This window comes from Rhinoraja longicauda, chromosome 25 (assembly GCF_053455715.1).
Source record: "Rhinoraja longicauda isolate Sanriku21f chromosome 25, sRhiLon1.1, whole genome shotgun sequence".
Lineage (NCBI taxonomy): Eukaryota > Metazoa > Chordata > Chondrichthyes > Rajiformes > Arhynchobatidae > Rhinoraja > Rhinoraja longicauda.
In genome coordinates, this window is record NC_135977.1 from 28,457,626 (window position 1) to 28,473,050 (window position 15,425).

At 43.1% G+C, this 15,425-nt stretch overlaps 1 long non-coding RNA gene across 2 annotated transcripts in view; it reads left to right on the forward strand.

The window, feature by feature from the left end:
* LOC144605851 (uncharacterized) overlaps window positions 1-14,814 on the forward strand; it is a 79,274-nt gene extending 64,460 nt beyond the window's left edge. For both annotated transcript variants that reach the window (XR_013548895.1, XR_013548894.1), the window contains exon 3: window positions 14,363-14,814. This is a non-coding gene — a long non-coding RNA (uncharacterized LOC144605851). The remainder of the gene's footprint in view (window positions 1-14,362) is intronic.
* Window positions 14,815-15,425: the final 611 nt, after the last annotated feature.

A 15,425-nucleotide genomic window follows, 5' to 3' on the forward strand; every position in this document is an offset into this window, starting at 1 on the left:
GTGTATGTGCATACATACAAGCACACACATACAATATGCATTGGGTTATTATTGGCACATGTGAAAAAGCTTGCCTGCCCGCTGTCTTGTTATATCATACGATTCCCGAGTCCAATTAAGTCATGCACGAGCAGAGCAGGTAGGACAAGGAGAAAAACTATCAAGAGTGCAGTGCATAGTGTTGCAGCATTTTAGTGTTACAACTACAGGGAAAGTGCAGATAAGATAAAAAAGTCCACGAGGTGCAATTAGGAGGCTGGAAGATCAGCTCAACATCTTCAGCTTGGGAGAGAACCATTTGGTAGTCTCACAGTCATTACATTACACATTTTAGTCAATAATTCTGAATTTTTGTGTTCTTTTCTGTTTAGAAATGGTTCTTTGATTTCAGTTTTTAATAATATACTTGTTTCCCAAAAACTGGGGTATCCAAGCACCTATTCTTGGGTTGAGACTAATTATTGGTTAAAAATTAATTGAGAATTTTCACCCCAATGATGGTACATCTGTACTACAGTTATGATGGGAAAATTAGGGGAAATTATAATGTGAGTGACCAAGAGCTGGCTCAATGTATTTGGGGCTTTCATAGGAATCATAGATTATTATCTGAATAGAGAGATATTTAGTGCTTATGTACCTCATGTGATTTTTCGTGAGTGCAGTTCAACAATGTTTGGGGTCACTGGTAAAAAACAAGAAATCATATACATGAGTATAATCGTGAGTACAAATGGATTACTGGTTCCTTGCCTTCAATTACCATCCTACGCACTCTTTTCTTGTGATTCCAATTATTAATCATAGGTGTTTGTGATCAAAATATGGCAATTTACACTTTATTAAGATCGAAGTAGTAAATCAAAAATAGCTCTGGGATTAGAGACGGCTTGAGAAAATGAAAACGAAAAGGCTTTGGTTCCTGTGTTTCTAATTCATCCTCAATGGGAATTGGAAGGGTTGAAGTTCCATCTAATGAACGAACCAGACAGATATCAAAAGAGTTCTCAAGGCATACCAATTCTTTATAATTTGAATGTATGCTGTTTTTCTGCCCATTAATTCAGTCTTCAAAGGTCTATTCTAAACATAACCAGGTCTGAATGGTATGCAACTTCACTTGACTTTTCCTTTGTCCATTGTCCTCTTGATCTGTCATTACACTCCCTAAACATTTCCTTGTTATATTCCCAGAAAATTATGGCATAAACTTACCGCTGGAGGATTAAGGAGCCCTACAGTCCAATTTAATAGCGTCTGTCACTAATATCACCATTGAACCAAGTCCGGGTTCATAAATCTATACTGACATGAAACAAAGAGCTGTTTACCAGCCATTTTGTAACCACATTTAAGCGGCTGCTTTAAATGGCACAATATTAAATTCATAAATTATTGGTTGAAAAAATAGTTTCCCGCAGTTCTGGCTAATAATATTGTCAAAGAATTGCAATTTAGTTGCTCAAATTCAGGAGGACCTGATGAATTCCAACCCTGCTCAGTACAATATTCTTTACTGAATGAACTGCTTTCAATTCTAGTCAATCCAACAACCAGTTAACTGTGAATGTGAGAGTACAAAGCTTCCAAAAATTCACTGCAAATATACAAAGGCATCCCTCAATTTTTCACGTTCAAAATATAAAATAGCATTGCAGCCTTTGTGTTTCCAAATGCCATGCCAAGGGCTGATGCAAAGCACAGGTAAAGTACCGCACCGCAGAAACTGTGTGAGCTGGAGAATGCCTGAAGGACACAGTGTATTAGGGTGGAACTTAGCTGGGAAATGAATCATTACTTCACAGCCACCAGTTAGTCTGACATCAGTGGTGAGGAAGATGCTGGAGTCAATTATAAAAGACGAAAGACGTAACAGGATCGTTCCGAGCCAGCATGGATTTACAAAGGGGAAATCATGCTTGACTAATCTTCTGGAATTTTTTGAGGATGTAACCAGGAAAATTGACAGGGGAGAGCCGGTGGATGTGGTGTACCTCGACTTTCAGAAAGCCTTCACATAGGAGATTAGTGGGCAAAATTAGAGCACATGGTATTGGGGGTAGGGTACTGACATGGATAGAAAATTGGTTGACAGACAGAAAGCAAAGAGTGGGGATAAATGAGTCCCTTTCAGAATGGCAGGCAGTAACTAGTGGGGTACCGCAAGGCTCGGTGCTGGGACCACAGCTATTTACAATATACATTAATGACTTGGATGAAGGGATTAAAAGTACCATTAGCAAATTTGCAGATGATACAAAGCTGGGTGGTAGTGTGAACTGGGAGGAAGATGCTATGAGGTTGCAGGGTGACTTGGACAGGTTGTGTGAGTGGGCAGATGCATGGCAGATGCAGTTTAATGTGGATAAGTGTGAGGTTATCCACTTTGGTGGTAAGAATAGGAAGGCAGATTATTATCTGAATGGTGTCAAGTTAGGAAAAGGGGATGTACAATGAGATCTGGGTGTCCTAGTGCATCAGTCACTGAAAGGAAGCATGCAGGTACAGCAGGCAGTGAAGAAAGCCAATGGAATGTTGGCCTTCATAACAAGAGGAGTTGAGTATAGGAGCAAAGAGGTCCTTCTGCAGTTGTACAGGGCCCTAGTGAGACCGCACCTGGAGTACTGTGTGCAGTTTTGGTCTCCAAATTTGAGGAAGGATATTCTTGCTATTGAGGGCATGCAGCGTAGGTTTACTAGGTTAATTCCCGGAATGGCAGGACTGTCATATGTTGAAAGACTGAAGCGACAAGGCTTGTTGGTATACACTGGAATTTAGAAGGATGAGAGGGGATCTTATCGAAACATATAAGATTATTAAGGGGTTGGACACGTTAGAGGCAGGAAACATGTTCCCAATGTTGGGGGAATCCAGAACCAGGGGCCACAGTTTAAGAATAAGAGGTAGGCCATTTAGAATGGAGATGAGGAAAAACTTTTTCAGTCAGAGAGTTGTAAATCTGTGGAATTTTCTGCCTCAGAAGGCAGTGGAGATCAATTCTCTGAATGCATTCAAGAGAGAGCTAGATCGAGCTCTTAAGGATAGCAGAGTATGGGGGTATGGGGAGAAGGCAGGAACGGGGTACTGATTGAGAATGATCAGCCATGATCACATTGAATGGCGGTGCTGGCTCGAAGGGCCGAATGGCCTACTCCTGCACCTATTGTCTATTGTCTAAATAACACCAAGGCATATTTTGCATCCGTGTCAAAGATAGAAGAGAATTGCCTTGTAGCATCTTTGATGTTGCCATGCCTTCAGGAGTTTAAAAGTGGGTAAAGCTTAAAATAATAGCAACCTAAAAGTAAAGCTCCTATTTTAACCTATTCCAAAGTAAAGTGCAATGTTTTATTTACTCAAGGAAACGTTTTATCTTTCTAACAATAATCAAATCCTGTGACTGCGGCAGAACATTTTATAAAATGGATTCGCTGTAAATACATTGATTTCTGCATTGATCAAAAGACTGGGACTTAAAATAGTTGCTGAAAAAACAAACAAACTGTATACCATATTACACATTGTGGTCAGCCTGGGACATCTTTGCAGTCACAAAGAGCACAGGGGTTTACTTTTATTGAGCATTATTTTTCATGTTTGATCTTTCATCGAAGTTTGGCCGGTTGATCCTGAGTCAGTGTAATCAAGGAGAATCAGTTTTGTCCAGAGAATGAGTCGGATGTGGAGGACGGATTGTCAAACAAAATTAAACAATTAGGCAGAGATAGATGAGAGTGGAGGCTGGTGGCTGTTGGTAGCGAAGGGGGATTGAATGAAAGGATGTTAAGAAAGGGTGAAGAAAGGGAATCGTATCAAGATGAAGAAAGGGAATCGTATCAAGGATGAACATTGGAATACGATACGATACAATACGATACGAGATGATACGATACGATAGAACTTTATTTACCCAGGAGGGAAATTGGTCTGCCGACAGGCATGAAACACAACAAGATACATGAAAATGAAATTAAAATGACGAGTGGAAATTCCAGGAAATGATTGGGGAGGTGAGGAGGTTGGGGGGGGGGAGGGGGAATAAGGGGGCTTAGTCTACCCCACGACAAAAGGGGGAAGGAGTTGTACTGTTTAAGGGGTTGGAGAGACTAGATGCAGGAAGATTGTTCCCGATGTTGGGGATGTCCAGAACAAGGGGTCACAGTTTAAGGATAAGGGGGAAGTCTATTAGGACCGAGATGAGATTTTTTTTCTTCACACAGAGAGTGGTGAATCTGTGGAATTCTCTGCACAGAAGGTAGTTGAGGCCAGTTCATTGGCTATATTTAAGAGGGAGTTAGATGTGGCCCTTGTGGCTCAAGGGATCAGGGGGTATGGAGAGAAGGCAGGTACGGGATACTGAGTTGGATGATCAGCCATGATCATATTGAATGGCGGTGCAGGCTCGAAGGGCCGAATGGCCTACTCCTGCACCTATTTTCTATTATTCTATGTTTCTATGTTTGATCTCCGCAGGGAAGAAGGATCTCCTGAGGCGTTCGGAGCTGCATCTCGGTGGAACCAGTCTGTTGCTGAAGGTGCTCCTCAGGTTGACCAGCGTGTCACGGAGGGGGTGAGCTGTATTGTCCCAGATGCTCAGCAGTTTGAGGAGCATCCTCCCCTCTGAGACGAATCTGACAGAGACAGTTACAGGCGGGCAACTCCACTTGGATCAGACAAGAAGGCTGAAGCTGGTGCAGGTGCAGCCACAGAATTCCAGTTTAGAGGTGGATTTGGCCGTGGTCGTGGACAACCTCAGTAAATGTGCACAACTTGTTCTGTAAAATAAAAGTCCGATGAAATGTAAAAAAATAAAATAAAAATAAAAAATAAAAATAAAAAGACCACCTCCAGTGAAACAATAGACAATAGACAATAGGTGCAGGAGTAGGCCATTCAGCCCTTCGAGCCAGCACCGCCATTCAATGTGATCATGGCTGATCACTCTCAATCAGTACCCCGTTCCTGCCTTCTCCCCATACCCCCTCACTCCGCTATCCTTAAGAGCTCTATCCTTAAGAGCTTGTTCAAATATTCTATGAATGTATTATGTACATTTCAAGGTCATTTTAAGAATGTCCAATTAAGTGCATTATCTGATGTAATTGTAAAGTGGGAGACTACTGTTGTGGGTAAGAAGAATAAAGTACAATGAGCTCCTGATGGAAAAAGAATAAAAAGACACCAATAGTTTTGTATTGCAATCACTTGCTATTTTTGATGGTGTGGTGCGTGAGAATTTTAATTGTCCTTTATTCTTCTTTTATGGTACTTTATCACTGGTGCTAAATATCAGAGTCTTTCGCACTGTGTATTTATAACATGAATTGCAACTTTCCTGGGGTGTATGTTTTCATTTACTTTCATGCGCCTTTTTTTAATTGTTGCATAAAAAGCTGTCTTTTTAATATTAAGTTTCACAACCAATTGCAAAATGCTGCAACTTGTCAAGCTGGTTGTTCAACTGTTTTGGCAATAAAGTGAACAGAACGATTCCTTTCTCTGGTGTCTTTGTGATTTAAAATTTTTTTTATGACCTTCACCCAACAATTGCTTCCTATTCTGAAATGTAATGAAAGAAAATAACTGCAGATGCTGGTACAAATCAAAGGTATTTATTCACAAAATGCCAGAGTAACTCAGCAGATCAGGCAGCATCTCAGGAGAGAAGGAATGGGTGGCGTTTCAGGTCGAGACCCTTCTTCAGACTGATGTCAGGGGGGCGGGACAAAGGAAGGATATAGGTGGAGACAGGAAGATAGAGGGAGATCTGGGAAGGGGAAGGGAAAGAGAGGGACAGAGGAACTATCTAAAGTTGGAGAAGTCGATGTTCATACCGCTGGGCTGCAAGCTGCCCAGGCGAAATATGAGGTGCTGTTCCTCCAATTTCCGATTCTGAAATGGCTCTTAACAACTGGTTTAGAACATAGAACATAGAACAGTACAGCACAAGAATGGACCCTTCGGCCCACAATGTTTGTGCCGAATATGATCTCACGTTAAACTCATCTCATCTGCCTGCATATGATCCACATCCCTCTCACCCCGCCACTTTCATGTGCCTATCTAAAAGCCTCTTAAATCTCCACTGTCATATCTGCCTTCACCGCCACCCCAGGCAATGCGTTCCAGGCCCCCACCACTCTCTCTGTGAAAAACCTGTCCCGCACATCTCCATTAAACTTACCCCTCTCACCTTCTAGCTAATTACCCCTCTCAACTTAAGTTCCGCCTTATAGCTATGCTCTCTAGTGTTGGACATTTCCAACCTGGGAAAAAGGTGGCTGTCTACCTGAAGTAATATATTTTCTTTTCCAACCTGAATGGCCAGTGACATTCTGAGATTTGTGGTTTCTCGTTCTCAACCAGTTCTACACTCAAGGCAGGCGAAAGAACAACTTTGCAACTATCTTGACAAGCCTCTCAAGAATTGTGGAGGCTTTAATGAGATCGGCTTTTGTTCATCTCAATTCAAGGGAGTACAGGCGTAGCCTGCTATGCTCTCATCGCAAATTAATTCTGCCATCCAAGGAATCAATCTGGTGAATCTTCACTGCACTCTCTCCAAACACTCATATATTTCTTCTTAGAATGGGAACTCATATCTCTGCACAATGTTCCAGATACAGGATCGCTAATGTCACTGCACTTATATCAAATCCTCTTGCATCCAAGGCCACCATACCATTCAGAATTTCATTGTTACATTAGTGGAATGTGGCTGAACCTGTATATTAATTTACATTGATTCGTGTACAAGGACACCCAAATCCCTTTGAATACCAATAGCTTTTAATCTCTTGCCACTGAAAAAAACACTCTACCTTCCTATTTTTTCTATCAACTTGTATGACCTCACAATTTTAACCCCTGCTTCCTCCTCACTTTGTACCATCAGCAAATTTAGATGTGTTACATATGATGCCCCAGTCCAAGTCATTCGGATAATGTGTGAGCAGATGGATCCTTAGCATCCATCCCTACCACCCCACCATTTATAGCCATCCAACTGAAAAGTATCTTGCTTAGTCAAGTCAAGTCAAGTCAAATTTATTTGTCACATACACATACACGATGTGCAGTGAAATGAAAGTGGCAATGCCTGCGGGTTGTGCACAAAAAGAATTACAGTTACAGCATATAAATAAAGTTAATAAGTTACTATTAGTGTCGACAAAAATTTAGTCTCTGGGGTTATAAAAGTTGACAGTCCTGATGGCCTGTGGGAAGAAGCTCCGTCTCATCCTCTCCATTTTCACAGCGTGACAGCGGAAGCGTTTGCCTGATCGTAGCATCTGGAACAGTCCGTTACTGAGGTGGCAGGGGTCCCTCATGATCTTGCTTGCTCTGGATCTGCACCTCTTGATGTATAGGTCCTGCAGGGGGACGAGTGTAGTTCCCATGGTGCGTTCTGCCGAACGCACTACTCTCTGCAGGGCCATCCTGTCCTGGGCAGAGCTGTTCCCAAACCAGACTGTAATGTTGCCGGACAGGATGCTCTCTACAGCCCCAGAGTAGAAGCAATGAAGGATCCTCAGAGACACTCTGAATTTCCTCAGTTGTCTAAGGTGGTAAAGGCGCTGCTTAGCCTTACCCACCAGTGCGGCAATGTGCGTTGCCCATGTCAGATCCTCTGCGATGCGGACTCCCAAGTATTTAAAACTGCTCAGCCTATCCACAATAGACCCATTTATCTCCAGTGGCGTGTACGTCCTTGGATGTTTAGCCCTTCTGAAGTCCACAATCAGCTCCTTTGTTTTAGTGACATTCAAGAGGAGGCTATTGTCCTGACACCAGAGTGCCAGATCAGCCACCTCCTCCCGGTAGGCCTTCTCATCGTTGTTGGAGATCCGGCCCACCACCACAGTGTCATCAGCAAACTTGATGATGGAGTTTGAGCTGAACCTGGCCCCACAGTCATGTGTGTACAGGGAGTACAGTAGGGGGTTAAGGACGCAACCCTGGGGGGATCCTATGTTCAGGGTGAGGGAGCTAGATGTGTGTTCCCCCATCCTGACCACTTGGGGCCTGGCAGTGAGAAAGTCCAGGACCCAGGCACACAGAGGGGTGCTAAGCCCCAGTTCCCGCAGCTTCTCAACCAGTCTGCTGGGGACTATTGTGTTGAATGCTGAACTAAAGTCAATGAACAGCATCCTCACATAGCCCCCCTGGTTGTCCAGATGAGAGAGAGCGGTGTGTAGAACCTGGGAGACCGCATCATCCGTGGACCTGTTCGGACGGTATGCGAACTGTAGTGGGTCCATGTTGCGAGGAAGGAGGGCGCAGATGTGTTTCTTGACTAGCCTCTCAAAGCATTTCATGACAACCGAGGTGAGGGCCACCGGTCGGTAGTAATTTAAACACGCTGGAGAGGCATTCTTTGGCACCGGTACAATGATGGATCTTTTGAAGCATGCAGGGACCACGGACTTTGCCAAGGAGAGGTTGAATATTGTGGTGAGCACTGGAGCAAGCTGAGTAGCACAAGACTTTAGTACTCGCCCAGATATACCATCTGGGCCTCCAGCTTTCCTGCTCTCTAATTTCCTTTGGTTTACCACAGCACATAGTAGTCCAGGTGCAGTCAGGTAAAAGCTCAGGGATTAATATATCATGGGTGAGGAGCAGAAAATGACAATTGAAGAGAAACAATTCAAATAGAGATAAGATAACACCTAGGAACACTGGAGACCTAGATGATGGTGAGTGTGGGCTTGATGGGCCAAAGGGCCTATTTCTACGCTGAATCTTTCAATCAATCAATTAATCAATCAATCAATTAATCAATCAATCAATCAACCTCTTTCTAATCGTCTCAGGTTAGAAACCTGCCTTAGGTTTACCATGACAATATATTCAAGCCAAGTTGAATTTCTTGCATTATGTCGCCATACAGTGAGGTACAGGTTCAATGCAAATCCAGCTTAAAGCAGATCAAAGGACGTTGACTCAGACAACACCCAAAAATGTAAATTATAAGTAAACTGTACATAATTTGCACATAAATGCGACAAGAATTAGCATTACTTCTTTAACATTAAAAGTAACATTAGCAAGTTTGCGGCTGACACAAAGCTGGGTGGTAGTGTGAACTGTGAGGTGGATGCTATGAGGTTGCAGGGTGACTTGGACAGGTTGTGTGAGTGGGCAGATGCATGGCAGATGCAGTTTAATGTGGATAAGTGTGAGGTTATCCACGTTGATGGACAGAACAGGAAGGCAGATTATTATCTGAATGGTGTCAAGTTAGGAAATGGGGAAGTACAAAGAGATCTGGGTGTGCTTGTTCACCAGTCACTTAAAGGTAGCTTGCAGGTACAGCAGGCAGTGAAGAAAGCTAATGGCATGTTGGCCTTTATGACAAGTGGAGTCGAGTATAGGAGCAAAGAGGTCCTTCTGCAGTTGTACAGGGCCCTAGTGAGACCACACCTGGGCTACTGTGTGCAGTTTTGATCTCCAAATTTGAGGAAGGATATTCTTGCTATTGAGGGCGTGCAGCATAGGTTCACTGGGTTAATTCCAGGAATGGCGGGACTGTCGTATGTTGAAAGACTGGAGCGACTAGGCTTGTTTACGCTGGAATTTAGAAGGATGAGAGGGAATCTTATTCATATTATTTTATTATTTCATATTTCAGATACAGCACGGAAACAGGCCTTTTCGGCCCACCAAGTCCGCGCCGCCCAGCGATCCCCGAATATTAACACTATCCTACACACACTAGGGACAATTTTTACATTTACCCAGTCAATTAACCTACATCTTATTGAAACATTTAAGATTATTGAGGGATTGGACACATTAGAGGCAGAAAACATGTTCCCAATGTTGGGGGAGTCCAGAACCAGGGGGCACAGTTTAAGAATAAGAGGTAGGCCATTTAGAATGGAGATGACGAAAAACATTTTCACTCAGAGAGTTGTAAATCTGTGGAATTCTCTGCCTCTGAAGGCAGTGGAGGCTAATTCTCTGGATGCTTTCAAGAGAGAGCTAGATAGAGCTCTTAAAGATAGCGGAGTCAGGGGTTATGGGGAGAAGGCAGGAATGGGGTACTGATTGTGAATGATCAGCCATGATCCCATTGAATGGTGGTGCTGGCTCAAAGGGCCGAATGGCCTACTCCTGCACCTATTGTCTATTGTCTAAGACAGTAAAAAGATAAAGACTGTTAAAAAGACCCAGACAATGCAAATTAGATGATTAGAAAGAGGTTGATTGATTGATTAATTGATTGATTGAAAGATACAGCTTAGAAATAGGTCCTTTGGCCCATCAAGTCCACACTCACCATCATCTAGGTCTCCAGTGTTCCAAGGTGTTATCTCATCTCTATTTGAATTGTTTCTCTTCGATTGTCATTTTCTGCTCCTCACCCATGATATATTAATCCCTGTGCTTTTACCTGGCCAGGTTTAAGCACACCAGGCTTTGTTTCCCCTGATTTATTCTCCTTTACCCACGATTTTTTGCCATCAGCTCCAGACTGATCTGCAAACGACTGCCTCAGATTTTTTCCGTGAACATTTTGCTGTCAGCATTCCAAACAAATCAAACTATGTTCCCCCAAGCAGTACATTGTACATTTCCACCTTTGTCTGTATCTTAATTGCCATCTCCCATTTTCCTATCATCAATTACTAATTGAACTCAGCCTTGCCAGCAAGAGCTGCTTGAAAGAAAGAAAACGAGACTGAATTGCATTAATAAACCAACTTTTCCTGACCTGGAATACATTTGAGCTGTTGTCATTGATATGAGGTTGGAAATACAGCAGCCAATTTGTGTGCAACTGGATTCCACAAAGAACAGATTATTTTTTGTCACTTTTTTTAATTTCTAAAAGAAAGTTTATTCAGAATTAAAATACATACAAAACAAAAACTGTGCAAAAAGTCTTCATGCATTTTCAGTGTCTATACATTCGTACGTTCAGTAGCATCATACCCAATTGTGTTCGCACCTGTCTTTAAACAAAACACTTTTGCCATTCAAGTAGGGGTGATAGTGCTTCCCTTGTTTAAGGATTTTAAGGATTGTCCCCTTTGACTTTGCTCCTCAATGTCCAGCAGCAGAAGACCCATGTCTGTGGTACTCTCCACAGACCCTTGGCGTTGGCAGCACCAAGGTTCGGTGCATCCCGCAGCACGTATTCCTGCAGTCTGGAATGGGCCATTAATTTAATCATGGCTCAGACCCTGGATGTTCCTGGCAAAGCCAACATTTTATCCCCACCCCTAATTGCCTGTGAAAAGATGATAAATCACCATCTTGAGCTTCTGTAGTCTTGATTGTGAAAGTCCACTGAGAGTGCTTTTGTGGATGGAGGTTGGATTGGTGGTATACTTCCAAATGGGACAGTGTATGAGTTGGAGGGGAACCTATAGAGGGTATGGTTGCCATGAGTCTGCTACCCTTGTCCTCTTGGTCAAGAATGAGATAGTATCAGAGTGTCCCAGGCGATGAACTGCAGTGCATTTTCAGATGATAAAATCATCGCAGCCACTTTGAATTGGTGGTGGAAGGAATCAATGCTTAGGGTGCTGGATAGAATGCTAATCAAACATGGTAAGTGATGCTAAGCTTCTTGAAAACTGTTGGAGTTGCACTCAAACAGGTAAGTGGAGAATATCCCATCACACTTGTGACTTGTGTTTTGTAGATGATGGCCAAGGATTGTGGTATAAGAAAATAACTGCAGATGCTGGTACAAATCGAAGGTATTTATTCACAAAATGCTGAAGTAACTCAGCAGGTCAGGCAGCATCTCAGGAGAGAAGGAATGGGTGACGTTTCGGGTCGAGACCCTTCTTCAGACTGAAGAAGGGTCTCGACCCGAAACGTCACCCATTCCTTCTCTCCTGAGATGCTGCCTGACCTGCTGAGTTACTCCAGCATTTTGTGAATAAATGCCAAGGATTGTGGTGTCAGATAACCATCCTCTGAGACAAAAGCAAAAAGTCCCAGAAACACTGAGTAGATCAGACAGGATCTGTGTAAAGAGAAATAGAGTTACTGTATGGGCCACATCCTAGTCATGCTACTGGTTTTACTCTTGGCTTCCTTGTATCCCTCCGTTATCACCTCTACCCCAGCCAACAAAGGGCCATTATGGGGCTCCACCCTTCCTTGCTCATCTGTTGCCGGCCCTGCTTTGATCTGGTCTTTTCTTACCTCTAGTTCCCTCCCCTCTACTTTCACTCTGAAGAAGGGTACCGACACGAAATGTCACCCATCCCTTTTCTCCAGAAATGCAGCCTGACCCACTGAGTTACTCCAGCACGTTGTGTATATTAACTGTATCAGGTCATCAGAACTGAGGAAGAGAGAGTATAAAATGATTCTAATCCACCTACAGCATTTGGCTGAGGATGGGGGGCATAGATATCTCTGACTTTCTCTTATATCTGGGGTGGGGTGGTATACATTCCTCTGACTTTCTCTTATAACTATGGTATTGATATGGCTGGTCATCTTCAGGTCAATGGTGACTTCAAGGAAAGACACAAAGTGCTGAAGTAACTCAGCAGGCCAGGCAGCATCTCTGGAAAACATGGATAGGTGATGTTTCAGGTCAGGACCATTATTCAGACTGATTGTAGAATGAATATACCCAGAGAAAGGTGGTTTAATGTAGCTTAGTTAAGAGATCCAGCTTGGAAACAGGCCCTTCGGCCCACCAAGTCCATGCTGACCAGCTATCAAAATAATTCATAAGTACAGAAATTACGTTTCAATTAGTATTTAAAAAAACCCATATTATTAAATTGCCTTATGTGTTTGTGTCCTTTTGCATCTAAAATTTAAAAACAAATTTGTTGTCCCTTTCAAACTGCTGTAAATTCAAAGAAATTGTGCAAATTGGTGGGAAAGTTTGAGAAAATGTCAGTGTTGTGTTGCGAGCAACTTGGTTCATCAGATGATCCCATATCTCTCTGGCAATTGTGCCACTGACCAAGCACTTCACACCATTGTTCATCAGTAGGTGGTACCCGTGTTGAACCTTTTCAACATAGTTCAAGGGGAAAAGAACAAACTTGCCTACCAAAGTTGCCTGCTTAAGTGGGCATGCTGGCTTACAGCGCCAGAGACCCGGGTTCAATCCTAACTCTGGGTGCTGACTGCACGGAGTTTGTACGTTCTCCCTGTGACCTCCTGGGTTTTCTCCGGGTGCTCCGGTTTCCTCCCATCCTCCAAACATATGCCGGTTTCTAGGTTAATTAGCTTCTGTAAATTGTCCCTAGTGTGTAGGATTGAACTAGTGTATTGAGATTGTTGGTCGGTGGGGTCAAAGGTCCCATTTAGAACGGAGACGAGGAAAAACTCTTTCAGTCAAAGAGTTGTGAATCTGTGGAGTTCTCTGCCTCAGAAGACAGTGGAGGCCAATTCTCTGAATGCATTCAAGAGAGAGCTAGATACTCTTAAGGATAGCGGAGTCAGGGGGTATGGGGAGGAGGCAGGATCGGGGGACTGATTGAGAATGATCAGCCATGATCACATTGAATGGTGGTGCTGGCTCGAAGGGCCGAATGGCCTACCCCTGCACCTATTGTCTATTGTCCATTGTCCTGTTTCTGCACCATATCTCTAAATTGAAATAAACTAAAAAAGATGACATCCTTTTGGCTGCCTTACAAGCTGACACATCATCCCAAAATTGATGTTATAACTTAAATTCATTTAATAGTGACCTTATTTTCAGGGGCCTTGTTTATTACATTGTGAAAAATGTGATGTAACATGTAAGATGACAAAGCATTGTGTGCCAAGCAACCGTTGTGTAACATTTGTCGGCAATATGGTCATGTCATAAGTGACTGGAGCAGAATTAGGCTATTCAGCCCCATCAAGTCTACTCTGCCATTCAATCACGGCTGATCTATCTCTCCATCCTAACCCCCATTCTCCTGCATTCTCCTCATAACCCCTGACACCCGTACTAATCAAGGATCTATCTATCCTCTGCCTTAAAAATATTTATTGGCTTGGCCCCCACAACTTTCTGTGGCAAAGAATTCCACAGATTCACCACAACCTGACTAAAGAAATTGCTCATCACGGTTTGGAGGGAAAATTCTCCATGGCACTTACATCTGCCCCGGAATTCCTAATATACACAGAAAGCACCAGGTGGAGTGACTAATATGCATTTAGATTGTCCAATTGTAAATTGTTAAAAGTATGGCACATCCTAGCTCAATCATTTGGAGTAAGAACCAAGGAGTATGACATATTTTGGTGAACATGGATGTCTTTCCCTTTGAGGTGGATTTTTTAAAGGCCACGTCTGTGCTGGAGATCTGTTCCGTTGAACTCCACCCCTATCCATCGTGATTTAATTGAGCTTCGCACAACATTTTTTTTCCAGCTCCTTCGAACACGTCGCACATCAAAGCAATTCTCGTATGTGGACGATTGAATGACACCAAGCGGGACAGCTGAAGCGATGAATGCCCCAAGGGGAAAGGCAAACGCTCGCCAGGGAAATGACAGCGGCTCAAAGCACCATTGTCGTTCATTTGATTTTCGTTAAAAATAAAAAAATATCATACTACCAGTAAACAAGCATATGCTTGCATGTAAGTTGCAAATCCAACTTCTGTCAAATTACGATATGAGATCCTCTTACTTAATAACATGCACTTGTCCTAATCCAGCTGCTTATTAATTCAGAACATATTAATGCTGTTGTAATATTCTGGCGAGTCAGTGTGCAGCATAAATACAACCTCTACGCACTCTGCAATTGCTTTGACAATTTGTTACATTAATCTTCATTTCTTATGCAGTAAGTTCCAGTTTAGAGATACAGCGTGGAAACAGGGCCTTCATAAAGTCATCAGGTCATAAGTGATAGGAGCAGAATTAGGCCATTCGGCCCATCAAGTCCACTCCGCCGTTCCTTCACGTCTGATCTATCTCTCCTTCTTAACCCCATTCTCCTACTTTCTCCCCATAACCCTTGACACCTGGACGAATCGGCCCACAGAGTCAATCACTCAGTCTAGTTCCATGTTATCCCAATTTTGCATCCACTCCCCACGCACTGGGGCTAAATTAAAGGGGACAAGTAATCTACAAACCCCCACGTCTTTGGGATGTGGACGCATTCCAGAGCAGCTGGAGGAATCCTGCGCGGTCACAGGGGGAACGTGCAAACTTCACACAGACAGCACCCAAGGTCAGGATTGAACCTGGGTCTCTGGTGCTGTGAGGCAGCAGCTCTACCAGTTGCACCACTAAGCTGTCCAGTTGCTTCCAACGTTACGTCCTCTGTGACTTTTACTGTTGACATAATTGTAACATCACAGGGACTGCAAATTGTCCAGAAATTGAATGGGGCTGGTTAATGCATTGATGATTTTATTCAAGGATTTGCTCATGCACGATTCAAGAGATTGAAGATCATTTCTTTTCTGAATTCCTGATCA